The sequence below is a fragment of the Podarcis liolepis genome, assembly GCF_965112155.1.
Source record: "Podarcis liolepis genome assembly, chromosome: 6".
Taxonomy (NCBI): Eukaryota; Metazoa; Chordata; class Lepidosauria; order Squamata; family Lacertidae; genus Podarcis; species Podarcis liolepis.
In genome coordinates this window covers 71,783,706-71,798,725 of record NC_139559.1, presented here as the reverse complement: position 1 = coordinate 71,798,725, position 15,020 = coordinate 71,783,706, and the positions used below count along the sequence as shown (strand labels likewise).

General features: G+C 38.3%; 1 protein-coding gene across 4 annotated transcripts in view; it reads right to left on the bottom strand.

The window, feature by feature from the left end:
• The window catches only part of LRRC8B (leucine rich repeat containing 8 VRAC subunit B), a 29,311-nt gene that overhangs the window by 8,823 nt on the left and 5,468 nt on the right, over positions 1 to 15,020 (bottom strand). The window contains exons 3-5 of one of the 4 annotated variants that reach the window (XM_083511065.1): positions 4,453 to 4,499; positions 3,023 to 3,120; positions 236 to 338 (exon numbers count right to left, since the gene is read on the bottom strand). The gene's annotated coding sequence lies outside the window, so the exon portion shown is untranslated. Of the gene's footprint in view, positions 1 to 235; positions 339 to 1,483; positions 1,825 to 3,022; positions 3,121 to 4,452; positions 4,500 to 14,874; position 15,020 lie in introns of those variants that run through there. The other 3 variants (XM_083511064.1, XM_083511063.1, XM_083511066.1) reach the window with 3 other exon arrangements.

The following is a 15,020-nucleotide window of genomic DNA, read 5'->3' as shown; positions in this document are numbered from 1 at the left end:
TCCGCCATCCCGCTGTTCCCCGACCTGGTTTTGGGGGAGAAATAAAGGAAAACATTTTTTCCTTTATTTCCCCCCCAAGAAACTAGGTGCGTTCTATGGGACGGAGCGTCCTATGGGACGAAAAATACGGTAAATCTGCTTACAATTATTTCTGAATCCCTTAAATTCTGGCTTTATTAGAAGATCTCTGCTGTAATCATGCAACTTAAATACTGGATATAATCATTCCACTTACTTTACTTATCAAATGGGATAAGACACAGAACCACCATCTTCAATCAGGTGGTCTGCACCTTTTAAAATTCCTTAGGCAAGCCATCTTCACAATCGTCTTCATCCTAGGACAAAAACAAAGATTCAAGTTGAGGCTGCATATATTACACAAAGTGGCTAAGTAATATCATCTATTAGAATTTCAATAACGTGGGGCAAAAATGCATGTTTTCATGAAATTCTTTAGTAGCACAATGAATAAATGCAGTACCATTCAAATTGGGCAGTTACAAGCAACTATCCTTAGGAAGCATAGTATTAGCTTAACAATCATGCTCATCTTCCAGGTTTCCAAACTGACCTGTATTGTCAATTGTGCTATATTAAATGACTTTAAAATACCACAATTTCTTGTTTACTCCTTGCTTAGACGCCAGTCTCCGTTGCAAACAAAAAAATAAATTTTGACTTGTGGGGCGGCTGGGACTCCCCCCACCCCCTTGTCTTCAAATAAAGAAAGATATTCCAAAACATACATAAATTCTGACAGATTTTAGTTAGGAGGTCGTGGATCAAAATGCATTTATTCTTAGGATTACTAGTAGTCTCACTTTTCCATACTACTGCTAGTTTCCTGAATGTTTCCTGAGGCTGTAAGTCCTACCCATGTGCTGGAATGAATCAAGGGAGAAGCTGGAGAGAAATTAGTATTATTAAACAACATCCATACTGTTGTATTATAGCCCAGAAACAGTCATGGAGCTATTGTTGGTGAAAAGCCTACATCTCCAGTCAGTCTCCATGTACCTTTACTTTTCCTAGAGAAACATCTTTGCTTCAAGATCAAACTTAGCTTATAAAATAATGTCCTCTTGAAGATTTTGGTCCAAAAATGTCAACCTTCTGGTTTTGTTCAGCTCCAGAGTTTTATCTTAACACACTGAATAATCAAATTTAATGTATTACGTTGCTCAGATCCTCCAAATAGGTTTTAGTTCATGAAAGCCATAAAAGCTTTTCAAAGTAGTCTAACTCAATTTTCAACATGTGCTAAAATTAGGCTTTACAGTAACCAAGATGATCCCAGCTTAGTTATACTGAGGTTTTTTTATGGAATCCTTCAAATCTACACCCCCTTGTCTAGTAGTATGCTCCATTGAACTCAATGGAACAAACTTCTGAGTAGAGACATGTATAGGATTGTACTGTTAGCCTCTAAGACCACTGAATTACTACTCACTGAAGTTATTAATTAAGAACTAGTGCCTACCAATCCCTTTTCCTTTTGTGCTCCGTCTCATATATTGTTAGCCTGAGGTAAGGACTGCAGCATTTCTGGTCATTGCAAGTAGCGCTGGCACCTTTTTCAGCTGAAGAGCAGGGTATAAATGCTTTTTAAGCAAGTGAATAAAATGTGCTTTTTGTTATTTTTATTTTGCTATTCTTACTGCATTGTGCATTTTATATTGCTGTAAGCCACATTGGATGCTAACAAGGAAATGCAGCGTAGAAATTTCATAAGTAAATGTAATTGGATTCTTGGAAACATCAATAAGAATCTAGTTAAGTTCAAGCTTATATTTTTTTCTTCTATGAACACTTGGAATTCAAGTAAATTGAGCTCTCTGTATATAAACTTCTGTTCAAGGTAGAAATAAAAAAATTCCTTCCAGTAGCTGAAGAAGTGTGCATGCACACGAAAGCTCATACCAAGAACTAACTTAGTTGGTCTTTAAGGTGCTACTGGAAGGAATTTTTTTATTTTGACTATGGCAGACCAACACGGCTACCTATCTGTAACTGTTCAAGGTAGGTATCTCCCCCCCCCCCCCCGCCACTTTGAATAGCTCCTAGGCAGTTAAATAAAGCAGAAACTTCTTAATCTCTCAGCTGCCTCATCCTGTCTCTCGAAAGAGGCATATGCATTTTGTGACCAGAAGCCTTGGATTATCATTAGCCTATTGTTTTGTGAGAGGGAGAGGTGCTAAGCAACATGACTGGATGACGACAAAAAACAGAGCTGAATAGATAATCAGTGACCACGGTTCAATCACATCCAAAATAAGGTTATGCTGCAAGTCTAAATTTCCAGAAGTACTATAGACAGTGGTGTTTGCAAATACATTACAAGCATGCCCACAAAAAGTTCAAGTTACAATATACAGCTGAAAGGCAACTCCCCATTTTACGTGATTTCACCAACTCAAGTGGGGATTCGGAATGAACCCCCTTGTAAATGGGGAGTCACCTGTCAGTTCAACTGTTCCTCTGGCTCACGTTTGCAATCTGTTTAAATGGATTTTAACCAGTGCTCCATTATCAGGATGTCGATACATCCAATAGGGTAACCATAACTTATACATGTAAGGGTATTTTGTTTAAATAAGAATTTATATTCACTTTTATATGGAACTGGGATTTGTTAGTGGTTGAATTGTGTTTTGGCAATCCTCGTTGTGCTTAGAATTGCTTCCAATTAATAAAAAATTAGACCAGAGGTTGGCAAGGTTTACCTCGCCTGGGCCGGTTCACTCCAGTGGAGATCCCTCCGTGGGCTGGATTGCGCCCACGCCCACGATTTCCACTGTCTGCATCTGCGCAGATGCAATTTCCAGCGCCAGTTTAGTGCAGCACATGGGGACTCGCCGAGCGGGTGACTAAGTTCGGGGGCGGCTCCTGGGCCGGTTAAACGACCCCCGTGGGCCGCTTGTGGCCCATGGGCCTTAGGTTGCCAACCCCTGATTAGAATTCTCTTCAAACATTTTCTCTAGTCTATTTACATCAGCAGCTTTGCAACCATGGTTCTTACCATCAAACCACTTCTTGACAGTGTAAAGTAAGGACACACCTTCCTATTCATCCTTCCTTAAGCCCTGGCTTGAGGGCATCAGAGCATGAAACTACATTCTGTTAATGAAATAACCATAAAAGGTGCAATTATATATTTCAATCTCTTGAAATCCTTAAGGCAACTAAAAGGAGCAATTAATACTTCTGGGAATATTTGTTTTCCTAAATAGTGTAATTAAGATCTTACTTTCTAAGCTCTCTAAATTTGCAACTCTGCAGTTGAGATATGATGCTCATTCTCTTGAGTATTCAACAGCTTCACTTTTTTTTAGAAAGCAGCCAACATCTCACCCAGCCTTATTTAAAATGCTTTGGCAACCATTAGCTGATCTACGGCTGGATCTCCATCAATAACACATTTCACAAGGCCAGAACATCTTGGCCATATTTTTATACCCATTACAGAAATCAGTAGTGTTGCGCAAGTACATCTGGTTTTGATAGCATGAATACAGTGAACAGATACTGACATGTGGCTTTCTGTTCTAGGAAGATCAAATCAAAAATAACATGGATAATTGTTTCTGCCACACAGTACAGACTTTTCAGTCTAACAGTTTGCTTACCATCTTTAGGAAATTTGCCATAAGGTTGCTTGCAGCAAACTTTATAACAAATTGTGTTTTAAACGGTTTATTATCTTTATTATTTACATATTAATTCTGATCCCTAATTTGCATTTTTCAATTAGACAACCAGTTAATCAGACTAGTATTTACCATTTCCCGTATTAAAGTATCTTCATTCATTGTATAATGATTTTAGTTTTCATCCTAATGCTAGAACAGTTAGTTTTATTTCTGAATATATATTCCAGTCCCATTTTTAAGTTAGTCTTAAAAAACCAGCAGAGAGAAATAAGCTTTAGATTTTGCTAAAGCAGTGGTTATCTAGTTTTTTCTCTGGGTCACACTTTCAGAATACAAATTTGTTTGCACCACATCAATTTTTTTACTGATAAGAAAAACATTGGAAAACAAAACTAAACAACTCCTGGCAGAATACAACTACTTTATAATATGATCATGGGACATCCAGAAAGTATAAAACAATGCAGCTATATAAGAACATGAATCATTCCCAAAATATAATTATAAACAAGTTTTATCCAGCACTCTGTTCTAAACGCGATTCTGGGTCTCACCTAGGATTGTCTGCAGTATCCTATGGTGTTCTTGCTCTCATTTTGAAAAGACATCGATCCATATTCTGCAATTAAAAATTACTATTTTGATGCTACCATACTGAAATAATTGATTGTCCTTGATTGTCCTTCCCGCCACAGTTCACAGTTGCTATCCTCTCCTGCCACACCAATGTGGCCTGCCACACCCTTTGAGAACCACTGTGCTAAGACAACAGAAGTTTTAAAAGCAGGTATATTCTTACCTTTTAAAGGCCAGTCAGTCGTAATCTCTTCTAGAACTTGACAGTTCCTGCAGAGACATTGCTGAATTAGCTACTGCAAATTTACAATACAGAGTCACAGAATGTACTCTAATAGTAGGCACATAACCCCAAATCTCCTAATTATACTATATCTAAAGTGTCAGTTCCTACATTTGCTGAAAAATAATTAAACCTAAGGCACCGCCTAGTGGCATCCTTTATGCATAACATTTATGCATTTCTGGAGTGAAGGAATTGTCCTGCTTCAGAATAAGGCACAAAAAAACTAGCAAGTAGGTTTTTTTTTTTTAAACTGAAACCTAATGCAATTCTAATAAAGTTAACCTTGTAAATACTGGAAATATAGAGGGATGTTTTCTATTGGTGAGATTTCATGATACTGTACATCTAAAAACCATATACATTTGTTTCATATCTATACAAAATACAACAACCCTGTATCCAAGATATACCGTATTTTTCACCCTATAGGGCGCACTGGCCCATAGGGCACACCTCGTTTTTTGGGGGGGAAATGAATAAAAAAAATTTCTCCCCCCCCCCCAGCCCGAGCTTCCCCCGACCCCAGCCCCCAGAACAGGCTGCTATCCGCAAGCCTTGCTGGGCTCACAAGGCTTGCGGATAGCTTCCTGAAGCCTGGAGAGCGAGAGGGGTCGGTGCGCACCGACCCCTCTCGCTCTCCAGGTTTCAGTGAAAGCCCGCATTTGCCCCATAGGACGCACACACATTTCCTCTTCATTTTTGGAGGGGAAAAAGTGCGTCCTATAGGGCGAAAAATACGGTAGGTAAATCACTGTGTACAGAAATAAGTTCATAGTGACTTTCTGGACAAAACTTGGCCCATCCGAAAACATCAGTAGACCAACTGCAGGGGTTGGATTAGGTATTTGTCTTCCTCAAGCTCTAAGATAATGGCTACCCAACAGAGTTACAAAACACACAGTGTAGTGACTAAAAAGGGGGAAAGTGACACCAGAATGAATATGGGAACTGGAAGAATGTTAAGCCTCTTGCTATTAGCAGATATTCTATGGGAAATAATACTCTAAGACGAAATTGCTATCACTATGGATGGATTCAGACAGACTAGGGCCGGGAAAATTTAAGACTTGCAGAATCTACTTCCTTTCTTTTCATTTGAGTGTTGACATTCATTTGAACCCTGAGGGTTCACTAAACTCAGGTTCACTAAATTTAGGTGCAAAGTAGTGGCCCAAAGAGGCCAGATGTCATGTGGTGAGTTAAAGGGTACAGCCAATTATTTATTGAAATCCATAAACTAAACACCAAGATAACTAACATATAAGTACAGAGATATATATATCTGTGTTGTCACAAATCAGAGATTCCAACACAAACTTGCCTAATGATCCACACAAGGATCTGACCAAAGGCAACCAATATATACACAAATGTTTAACCATCAACTAGCATGAAGGTTCAGAGATGAGGACGGCCACAAAACAATACTTTTACATTTGCCATTTTAAATATCTTTACACTAGCTTATGTATTTTATTTTTCTTTAGAAAAATGTATAGACTGATTCAACAGATGGTTGTCTAGGTAGTGTACATAATAAAATTATCCATAAAACATGGGTAAAATCAGCAAAACTGTTAAAGGCAATATAAAAAATAATTATCAAAAAGCAGAAAAAGCCAGTAAAACATTTTAAAACAAATACAGATAACTAAAATATAGGTCTTCGTAGGCTTGCTGAAATAAAAAAAAGTGTTCAGCAGGAATATAAAACAAAATAGTGAGTGACTTAGACATCAGTGACTCCATTCTACCTTCTGCTCTCAGCTGAGATTATTGTGCAGTGGTCATAATTCTACGATTGAACAAGCTTTCCTAGACTTTTGATTTTCTAAATTTCTAGGTGATTGCACAGGAACACCAATGCAAAATTTTAACATGGTTGGAGATTACAGTTGTCTGCCTCCCTAAATCATTACAGGTGCTAGACAAGTCATGCACAACCATCCAAAGGCTATAATCTACCAATGCTGTAAGAGCCCCAAGGCTTCTGTATGCAGAAGCTTCATTGTTTAACCAGTATACTCACACACAAATAAACTTAAGATCACAGTTTTACATTCCCTTCAGACAGCCCATCTTTCACACTCTTTGTTATCTTGCCACAGAAAAATTGTAGTAGTGGTATTAGGAGGATAAGGAATAATAATTGGAAAGTGCCTGACATAGCAAATTCCATGTACAATAGAGCTTGCTTACTATACCCATCAGATAAAAATTGGTGATCAGTTGTGACAAATACTAAAAACATTTCACTTGGACCTCAATTCAAGCTGAATTAACTGATCCAGTATGAGACTTGAAATACCAGGTCAGTTACAAAAGGTAAGAACTTGATGACACCTGGATTTTATAGCATCAGATTACAACAACAAACAGTCAATCCTGGAATCTGAATGTGTGCTAGGACTTATACTGCCCAATTCCTGTAACAAACATAAGAACACCTCCATTATTAGAACCACATTGTTTTTAGTATGTTACTGAAGGCATTTGTATTTGATTGGCTTTTCCAACTTTGAGGCAAACATTGTGGAAGAGTTTTGGTGGGAATGACTAACTTAATTAAAATTAGATACCTTCTACATCTCCTATATTGTAAAGCTACTTATTCTAGGAGCTGCTTATCCACCGTATTAGCAATGAATCTTTATGAAGAAAATGTGTCTTCCAGAATCGGCTTAATGGATAAAACAAACTGCTCACCTAACAACATTTTTTCTCCGACCTGAAATTTGCATTCTATAAACAGAACAAGAAAAGCAAGAGATATGGCGTCCATAATACTTATAAATAATCTGAATGTTGCAACAAGATATAACCAGAAGAAAAAGAAAACCTGACACAACAGAGCCTTTCAACAACAGAATTTAGCAATCAATAAAGATTTGGATCTGAATATATAAGTAAAAATAGATTTCAACAGACCACTGGATTCTTTCTCATTAATTACTTAAGATAAATTAGTAATGCCATAAGAGGGTGGTGGGGAACCCCTGGTGCCCATTTGGCTTGCAAGGTCATTTTGGCCAAACCACCCACACCTGCTGTAAAGGTAAAGAGAATGCTGGGCTGAAGGGGTGGGGTTGAAGGCCCCAATCAACTGATCAGATTTGTACAGTTAAATGCACATCAGTAGTCCATTGGGATTTTCATCAGAACAGTAGTCCATGCAACAAGGTTCAGTCTAGCCCTAATACACATCACAAAGTAAAACTGTTACAATATGATGTAGCAAATACTGTTCCAACATAAAATTACTACATTCAGAACTGATACTGAAGGCTGCAATTTTCCTTCAAGACAAATTTAACAGGTTCAATGAAGCTGAACTACTCCAAATAGCCCTTTAATTGGTCCTGTGCTCGGGATACAAATTATGTTGGGATGCAGGTAGAAGATTTATTTCAGATATAGAATATATATATGGACATATATATATATATATATATATATATATATATATATATATATATGGACAAGTATTCAGCAATGGAGAATAAGCTGGAATTCCTTCACCTTTATAGATATACTGTTATCTATATGTTGATTCTTCTGGCATTAATCTTTACCCATCTTAACAGAAAGAAAAGCAAGTTGCTTCCTTCACCTGGGAAGGGATTTATTAAACCTTTAAACTGCTTTTCTATACAAATACCCAAAGCAGCATACAGCTCAACTCCACAGAGAGATGAATGCAGAAAGCAGTTTTCTATCAAATAATGTCAACAACCAGAGTGGCCACTAACTGGTGGTGAGTATTGAACTTAGGCTTCCAGGGCTGAACAGAACCTCTTAACCTTGTTCTGAAACTAGTACCAGTGCTTACTCTTATTTTTAAAGTGGGGCTGAGAGCAGGTGGTGCTCAGTTTTGGAAACCTGGGTTCTACTGAAAAGCCTCAGTCATATAAAGCACATGCTTTACTACTGAACTGAATATACTGCAATTCAAGCTACAAATCAGAAACCTAATTGTTTACTTAACATACATTCACAGCCATGTTCCAGATATGTACGTACAGATTGCATCAGAAGCACGCAGCACTGCTTCTAATCCTTATTGCAAAAACCATTAAAACACAACGATAATCTGATTTTTTCATACTGTTCTAACCATGAGTAAGAATAATCTCCTTTCTCCATACAGGATCAATTGTTCAAATTCTTTTGGCAAATTCAAAGAGCAGGTGCTTAGCCAGAGAACTAACACGTCTTCTCATAGTTCATCTACTATCCAAATCAAACCAGTAACTATAAACACACAAATGTATGGTCTTTGTTAAGAAGTTTTCAGCAGTGTGAAATATAAGTCAGGGTCTATGCTCAGTTGTTAGAAAGCTATTCAACAGCTTTCACATCAGCATGTTGCATACTTTTGCAAAACTCCTGAAAATTTTTCAAGTAGAAAGTGAAATGCACATTATTTTAATTATAAATATTTGAAAACTAAATGTTTTTGTTGAACTGTTGCACACTATGAACACTATTTCTCACCACTGGCAGTCCAGCTTTAAAGCCAAAGTTTCTATTGTTTCTACACCTTCTCCAATCTTTTCGGTACTGGTATAAGAGTTTATGAAGCACCCTGAACTCATGTTCTAAGTAGTTTTCTGAAAACAATCTTATATACCAACCCTCTCCAACTTTGTCCACATCTAAATTGTTTCTGGGCTTGCAGGACTTGCCCTGTACCTCTTCTTCAAACTTTTAGCCAAGGAATATTTTTAGAGAGAAAAGCAGCGAGTTTACTCTTTCAACTTTTATTTTTAGAAGTCTGGGTTGTATGCCATGAAACATCAAAACTTGGGCCAAAATTTTAATAGTATCATGAAATTATACATTGGGCAAATGAAGCAGATATGCATGTGCTTGCTTATTCCACACAATTTATTCTACCTCTGCTAGTCAAGACAAGAGGCAAGGAGCTATCCAAGGTAATGAAATCCCACTCTGTGGGACTGCTGGAAACAACTGTGCAAATACAACCTCCAGCATTATTATAAGAAGGGCAACCAGATGCATTAGTTGATTGAGCTCCCATCCTTCAACAAATACATAGAGGGGGAATTATTTAATACACTTACTAAAATTCCTTCTACATAAATACTAATGACACAACTTCCACTGAATGGTGAGGCTAGTCTAAATTAACAGTTGCTAAATTTGTTCATAATTATTGGCTGCTAGTTAAAATAAATTTCAGCTCAGCACGTGCCTGGGGAAATCTTGTTAACACAGACATACCCAGGAAGTAAACATTCTTGAGCTAGTTATTAATATTTCCATACCATAGCACAAATGAGTGTAAACACTCACTGCCCCGTCTCCATATGTCAGAGGACTTTGGGACAGGGAAGAAGTTGGTAGCAAGGACACGAAGAGGCTGACTAGTAAGCCAATGCCAACATTTGCAGAACACTGATTTATATGTTATCTTATTAAAGGACAGTTGCATAAAAGAAGCAAGTATACATTTTCATGAGTATTCCTTCAAGTTATAGTTTACCCTATATTAAAACTTCCATAAAACAATTTAAGAAGTGCTTATACATAAGACTGGTTATTGCTAAAGAAGTTATTGCTAAAGAAAAAATTCCACACTATTTCATCAGTCTGCAGTGTTAACTCTTCCCCCATACAAGATTCTATCTTTTGTAAGACAGATAACATTAACAGCCCAATAAAGTTATTGTTCTGAGCTTGCAGGCACAGAACAGACACATTCTTAGGAGTTTTGCTCAACTCGAGTTAAGGTCACAGTAATATTTAAACAAGATGTTTAATGTTTACTCTGCTTCTTGAAGATCAGTTTCTCCCTGCCACTTAACTGTCACTTTTTCCATCAATATGACCACTGGACAAAGATCCCCAAATATGTCAGCTTAATTTAAACTTTGCACAGCCCTCCCTAGTAAGTTTCAGTTCAGATATAAATTATGAAATACATATTCCAGAGATTATTTATTTTTGTCTACACAAGACAAAAGTGTCAATCTAGGACTTGCTACACCAACAAAATAAGTGCTTTGACAATAATTGGGTTGGCATAATGTCACAAGAATGTATTTTGCAGACTTGAGATACTACGCTGACATAATAGGAGGTATGTCATCAACATACAACACACAAGCCTTACTTTGCAAAACTAAAGCCCTGAAAACAGGAAAACACTGAGAAGGCAGTTCAGAGGGCCTATGTTCTACCCTTAAAGCATTACATGTTTTAGAATGTTAATCAACATTAAAATAAATATGGTCTTAAAAATGTTACATCACAACCATGTTTTAATATGACCAGAGGCTCAGTTTCAATTAAGTAGCACAGTGTCTTATAAGAAAAATACTCACTCTTGAAACTTGAGTATTAACATGCTGGGGTTTTTAATGTGTTACTATGATAGGTTAGAAGGAAATAAGATCAACAGATTTGTCACTGAAACGTAGTGTAGCACAATGCTGTACATATTTACTCATAAGTCATACTAAGTTCAGTGATGCTTACTATTATTTTTTAGTGTTAGCTGTATTTGTATATTTATACTGTATGATTTATGGTTGTGTTGCATGTTGCTCTGGATGCATTTAGTAGAAGAGCCAGATGATGGTGATGGTGATGATGATGATGTGATTCTTTCATGTTATATATTTGCAACCTTCACAATAGAAGCAACTCTCTACCTGTGGCAGACATTTAGAAGTTTTTTGATACAGGTAATGAAAAGGGAGGATTCATGCTTAACCAACTCAGCAATTTAGTTTTTATACATTAATTCAATCTTAATACATATATGATGTGCATATCCTCATATTATATAACATGCCCAGAGACTTCTACTCAATTATTGGATGAGATGGTCAGTTTACTCCTTTTTATCTTCTGACAGATTTAAATAGACACTTTTGACTTGACTAGTGAGCTCTATGATTAGTTGTAACAGCTGTGTTTTGCTTCGTAGATGCATATCAAGCATGATAAAATGTAGAAGAATCCAGCTTTTCGGAAAGCAGATACATTACCCTGCAACTGTGTCAGATAAGAAAGACACTGAGATGGCACAAGTGTTTTTAGCATGGTTTTGTGAACCAGCATAGCAATTGCAGTCTAATAACCCCTGTTCACTTTGAGAAAAGATCTTTCCAAATTAGCAATTAATGTCACATTATCTCAAGTTACAGGCTAGCCTTTTAAAACAGTGTTCTTTGTAAGCAAGCAGCTAACTGACTTGTGAATTTTACGACTCAAATATGCTTGTTTGGTTTGGAAACAATTTGGGATCTATTTTACACCAAAGAAATTAGAAGCACACAATAATGTTTTATTCTACAACTGAGAAGCATATTATGATATTTCATAATAAGGGCCAGGGCTGGGAATACAAGGGCACAAGCAATCTTTCATCTACTATCAGCTCAGTGATCTGAAAGTAGAGAGACATTAATTATCTTCAGTAAAATACTTTTATTTTCCTGAACTGTTGTTACTTAATAACAATTGTTTTGTTACTGCTACTGGTTCTTTTTTGTTTTGTTGATTTTAAATACATTAGTGTGATTGGTTAAGATGTTTCAATTGTAAGATGCTTGAGCACATTTTATGGAAAGGCAGGATAAAGAACATTTTAAACATGCTTCTTTGGAAGAAAGCCCTAGCTGCCCAGCTCTATCAGCCTCACTTCTTTAGCTAACAAGAGACATTTTATTCTACACATTAAATCAAGGGTCAGTTCATTTTGAATATCCGGTCACCAAACTTAGTTTTGGCCCTGGATTCAGATTCTTTTGCAGTTCATGGGTGCCTCATTTAGCAGTTTTATTCACATGCAATCTGGATTCATGACAGAAAAACAAGTACCGGTAATCAAAGATTATGGAGTCATTGGATACAAATACATAAGTGAAATTTCATTATTTTGTGAGTCCTAAACTGTACCCAAATGATAGATTCAGAATTTACAAAAAGGTTTCTTTCTGGGATTACATTTCAACTTTTGAAAATAATGTTTAAATAACCTGGCTGGCGTGCCTTCTACTTGGAGAGACAGCAACTAACTCTTGTCTGTACTTTCTGTTCCTGATACTTCCAACACAGCAGGAAGCATAAGTGTTGCTTAATACCTTGAAACCAGATAGTGTGGTGCAGGACATGCCAGTGCCCATACTGTGCCCACTGAGAAGCAGTGTCTGAGAACACCACCAATTGGCCTGCTCCAACCCAAAGATTTCAAGAGCCGGTTATGTATCGGCACGCGTGTGCAGCTATTCAACACCAAGTCACAGATACCGCCTAAAGGCATATTTTAAAAGCAGGGAACACATGGTAAACTCTCTTTCCAACTAACTCCAGGAAAGTTCAAAGATTGTAGAGGAAAAGCAGCTTAATGATGCCTTTGACCATCAACCCATACAGGTAACCAAACCTTGCCCAAGAGCAACAGAGACTTTTTCTTGAAAAGAACTTCACTGGAGATTGCAGAGTCCTGGCTGGGTCACAGTAAACTAGCTGGTAAAGTATAAGACGAACTACTATTTTAACTCAATTCAAATTTTTTTATTGTTTATAGCCAACGGCCATCACAATACAGTACGAGCACAAATTTCACAGCTACAAAAACAAAAGACACTGCATGCACCAGACAAACTACTATTTGTTATAAGCCCATTTGAAATATGCCAGTGTACAGTGCTTAAAGAAAATGGAAGTTTGCCACAATGGGCAATAGAGCTTGATCTGTAAAAGTGAAGACATTCTAAAGCGTTGTGTAAGTGGTTTCAACACACACTTTCCTATGTTCAAAGGTATTTGTTTTCAGGCACAGAAAACCACACTTCCCACACGTCTGTCTTTACTGTAAGACCACCAGCCTCATGCCTATAAAGATAGCAGATACACATCAACCCTTTTCTCCTAGAAATCCCTCCTTATGGCTCCAGCAAGTGGAAAGTGTTTGTGGCCACTTAAGCAGCGAAGCTGGAACAACAAAGTGTTTGTGGCACCTTAAACACTAACAAACTTGCCTAAACTTCCACATACTATATATATATAATGTGAAATGAAATCTCAGATGCACTTTTATAAAGCAGCCCCAGTAAAACCTCCCACCGTTATTTATTTTATTTATTAAATCTGTATACCGCCCTTCTTCTGAAGATCTCAGGACAGCTCACAGTGTAAAAATATAGGATAAAAACACACAAAATACCTGCCCGCAGACTGTCTCGCCAGAGTGGTGCATGCTCTGGTTATCTCTTGCTTGGACTATTGTAATGCGCTCTATGTGGGGCTACCTTTAAAGGTGACCCAGAAACTACAACTAATCCAGAATGCGGCAGCTAGACTGGTGACTGGGAGGGGCCGCCGAGACCATATAACACCTGTCTTGATACACTGGCTCCCAGTACGTTTCCGAGCACAGTTCAAAGTGTTGGTGCTGACCTTTAAAGCCCTAAACGGCCTCGGTCCAGTATACGTGAAGGAGTGTCTCCACCTCCATCTTTCTGTCCGGACACTGAGGTCCAGCGCCAAGGGCCTTCTGGTTCTTTCCTCGCTGCGAGAAGCCAAGTTACAGGGAACCAGGCAAAGGGCCTTCTCGGTAGTAGCGCCCGCCCTGTGGAACGCCCTCCCACCAGATGTCAAAGAGAAAAATAACTACCAAACTTTTAGAAGACATCTAAAGGCAGCCCTGTTTAGGGAAGCTTTTAATGTTTAATAGGTTATTGTATTTTAGTGTTTTGTTGGAAGCCACCCAGAGTGGCTGGTGAAACCCAGCCAGATGGGCAGGGTATAAATAATATATTATTATTAATATTATTATTAAAACAAGAACAATACAAACCAATACCCCACACATTTTTTTTTAAAAAAAGTTTAACTTTTCAGTAAGTGTTTCAGTCTTTATCACAAGACTTGGTGGGCCTCGGGTGCGACTGGCTAACCCAGCCACCCTCTCCCCTGTGGCGGTGAAGGACAGCTGCTCAGCAGGTAGGAGCAAACTCTTAAGGGTCTCTTTGCTCCCCCCCCCCCCCGTGTGTGTGTGTGTATTTGAGGGGGGGCATAGCTGTCAATGTTTCCCTTTTTTTAAGGGAAATTCCCTTATTCCGAATAGGATTCCTCGCAGGAAAAGGGAAAAGTTGACAGCTATTGGGGGGGGGCATTTTTAAAAGGGGAATTCCCATTCAAATGTGTGACCACGTCATGTGATCGATTAGCTGTCCTCCCTCCCACCCCAGTATTTTATTCAAGTTGGCCCCCGTGGCTCAGCACATGCCCAGAGGCACTCGTTTCCTCTGAGTTTCTAGTGAGCAGCAGCTTAGAGAAGATGGGATGGGGGGGGGGAACACAGAAAGAGAATAAACCGATCACCTGAGCTGGAGTAAGCAGCCCACCAAATCCTCAAGCCCCTCAGGAGGTGGACGGAGAAGGTGAGGAGCGCCCTCCGCCAACGTCCCACCTGAGGGGAACGTAGGTCCCAACTGCCCGTCGCCGGTTCCAACCGCCGCAGGTTCCAA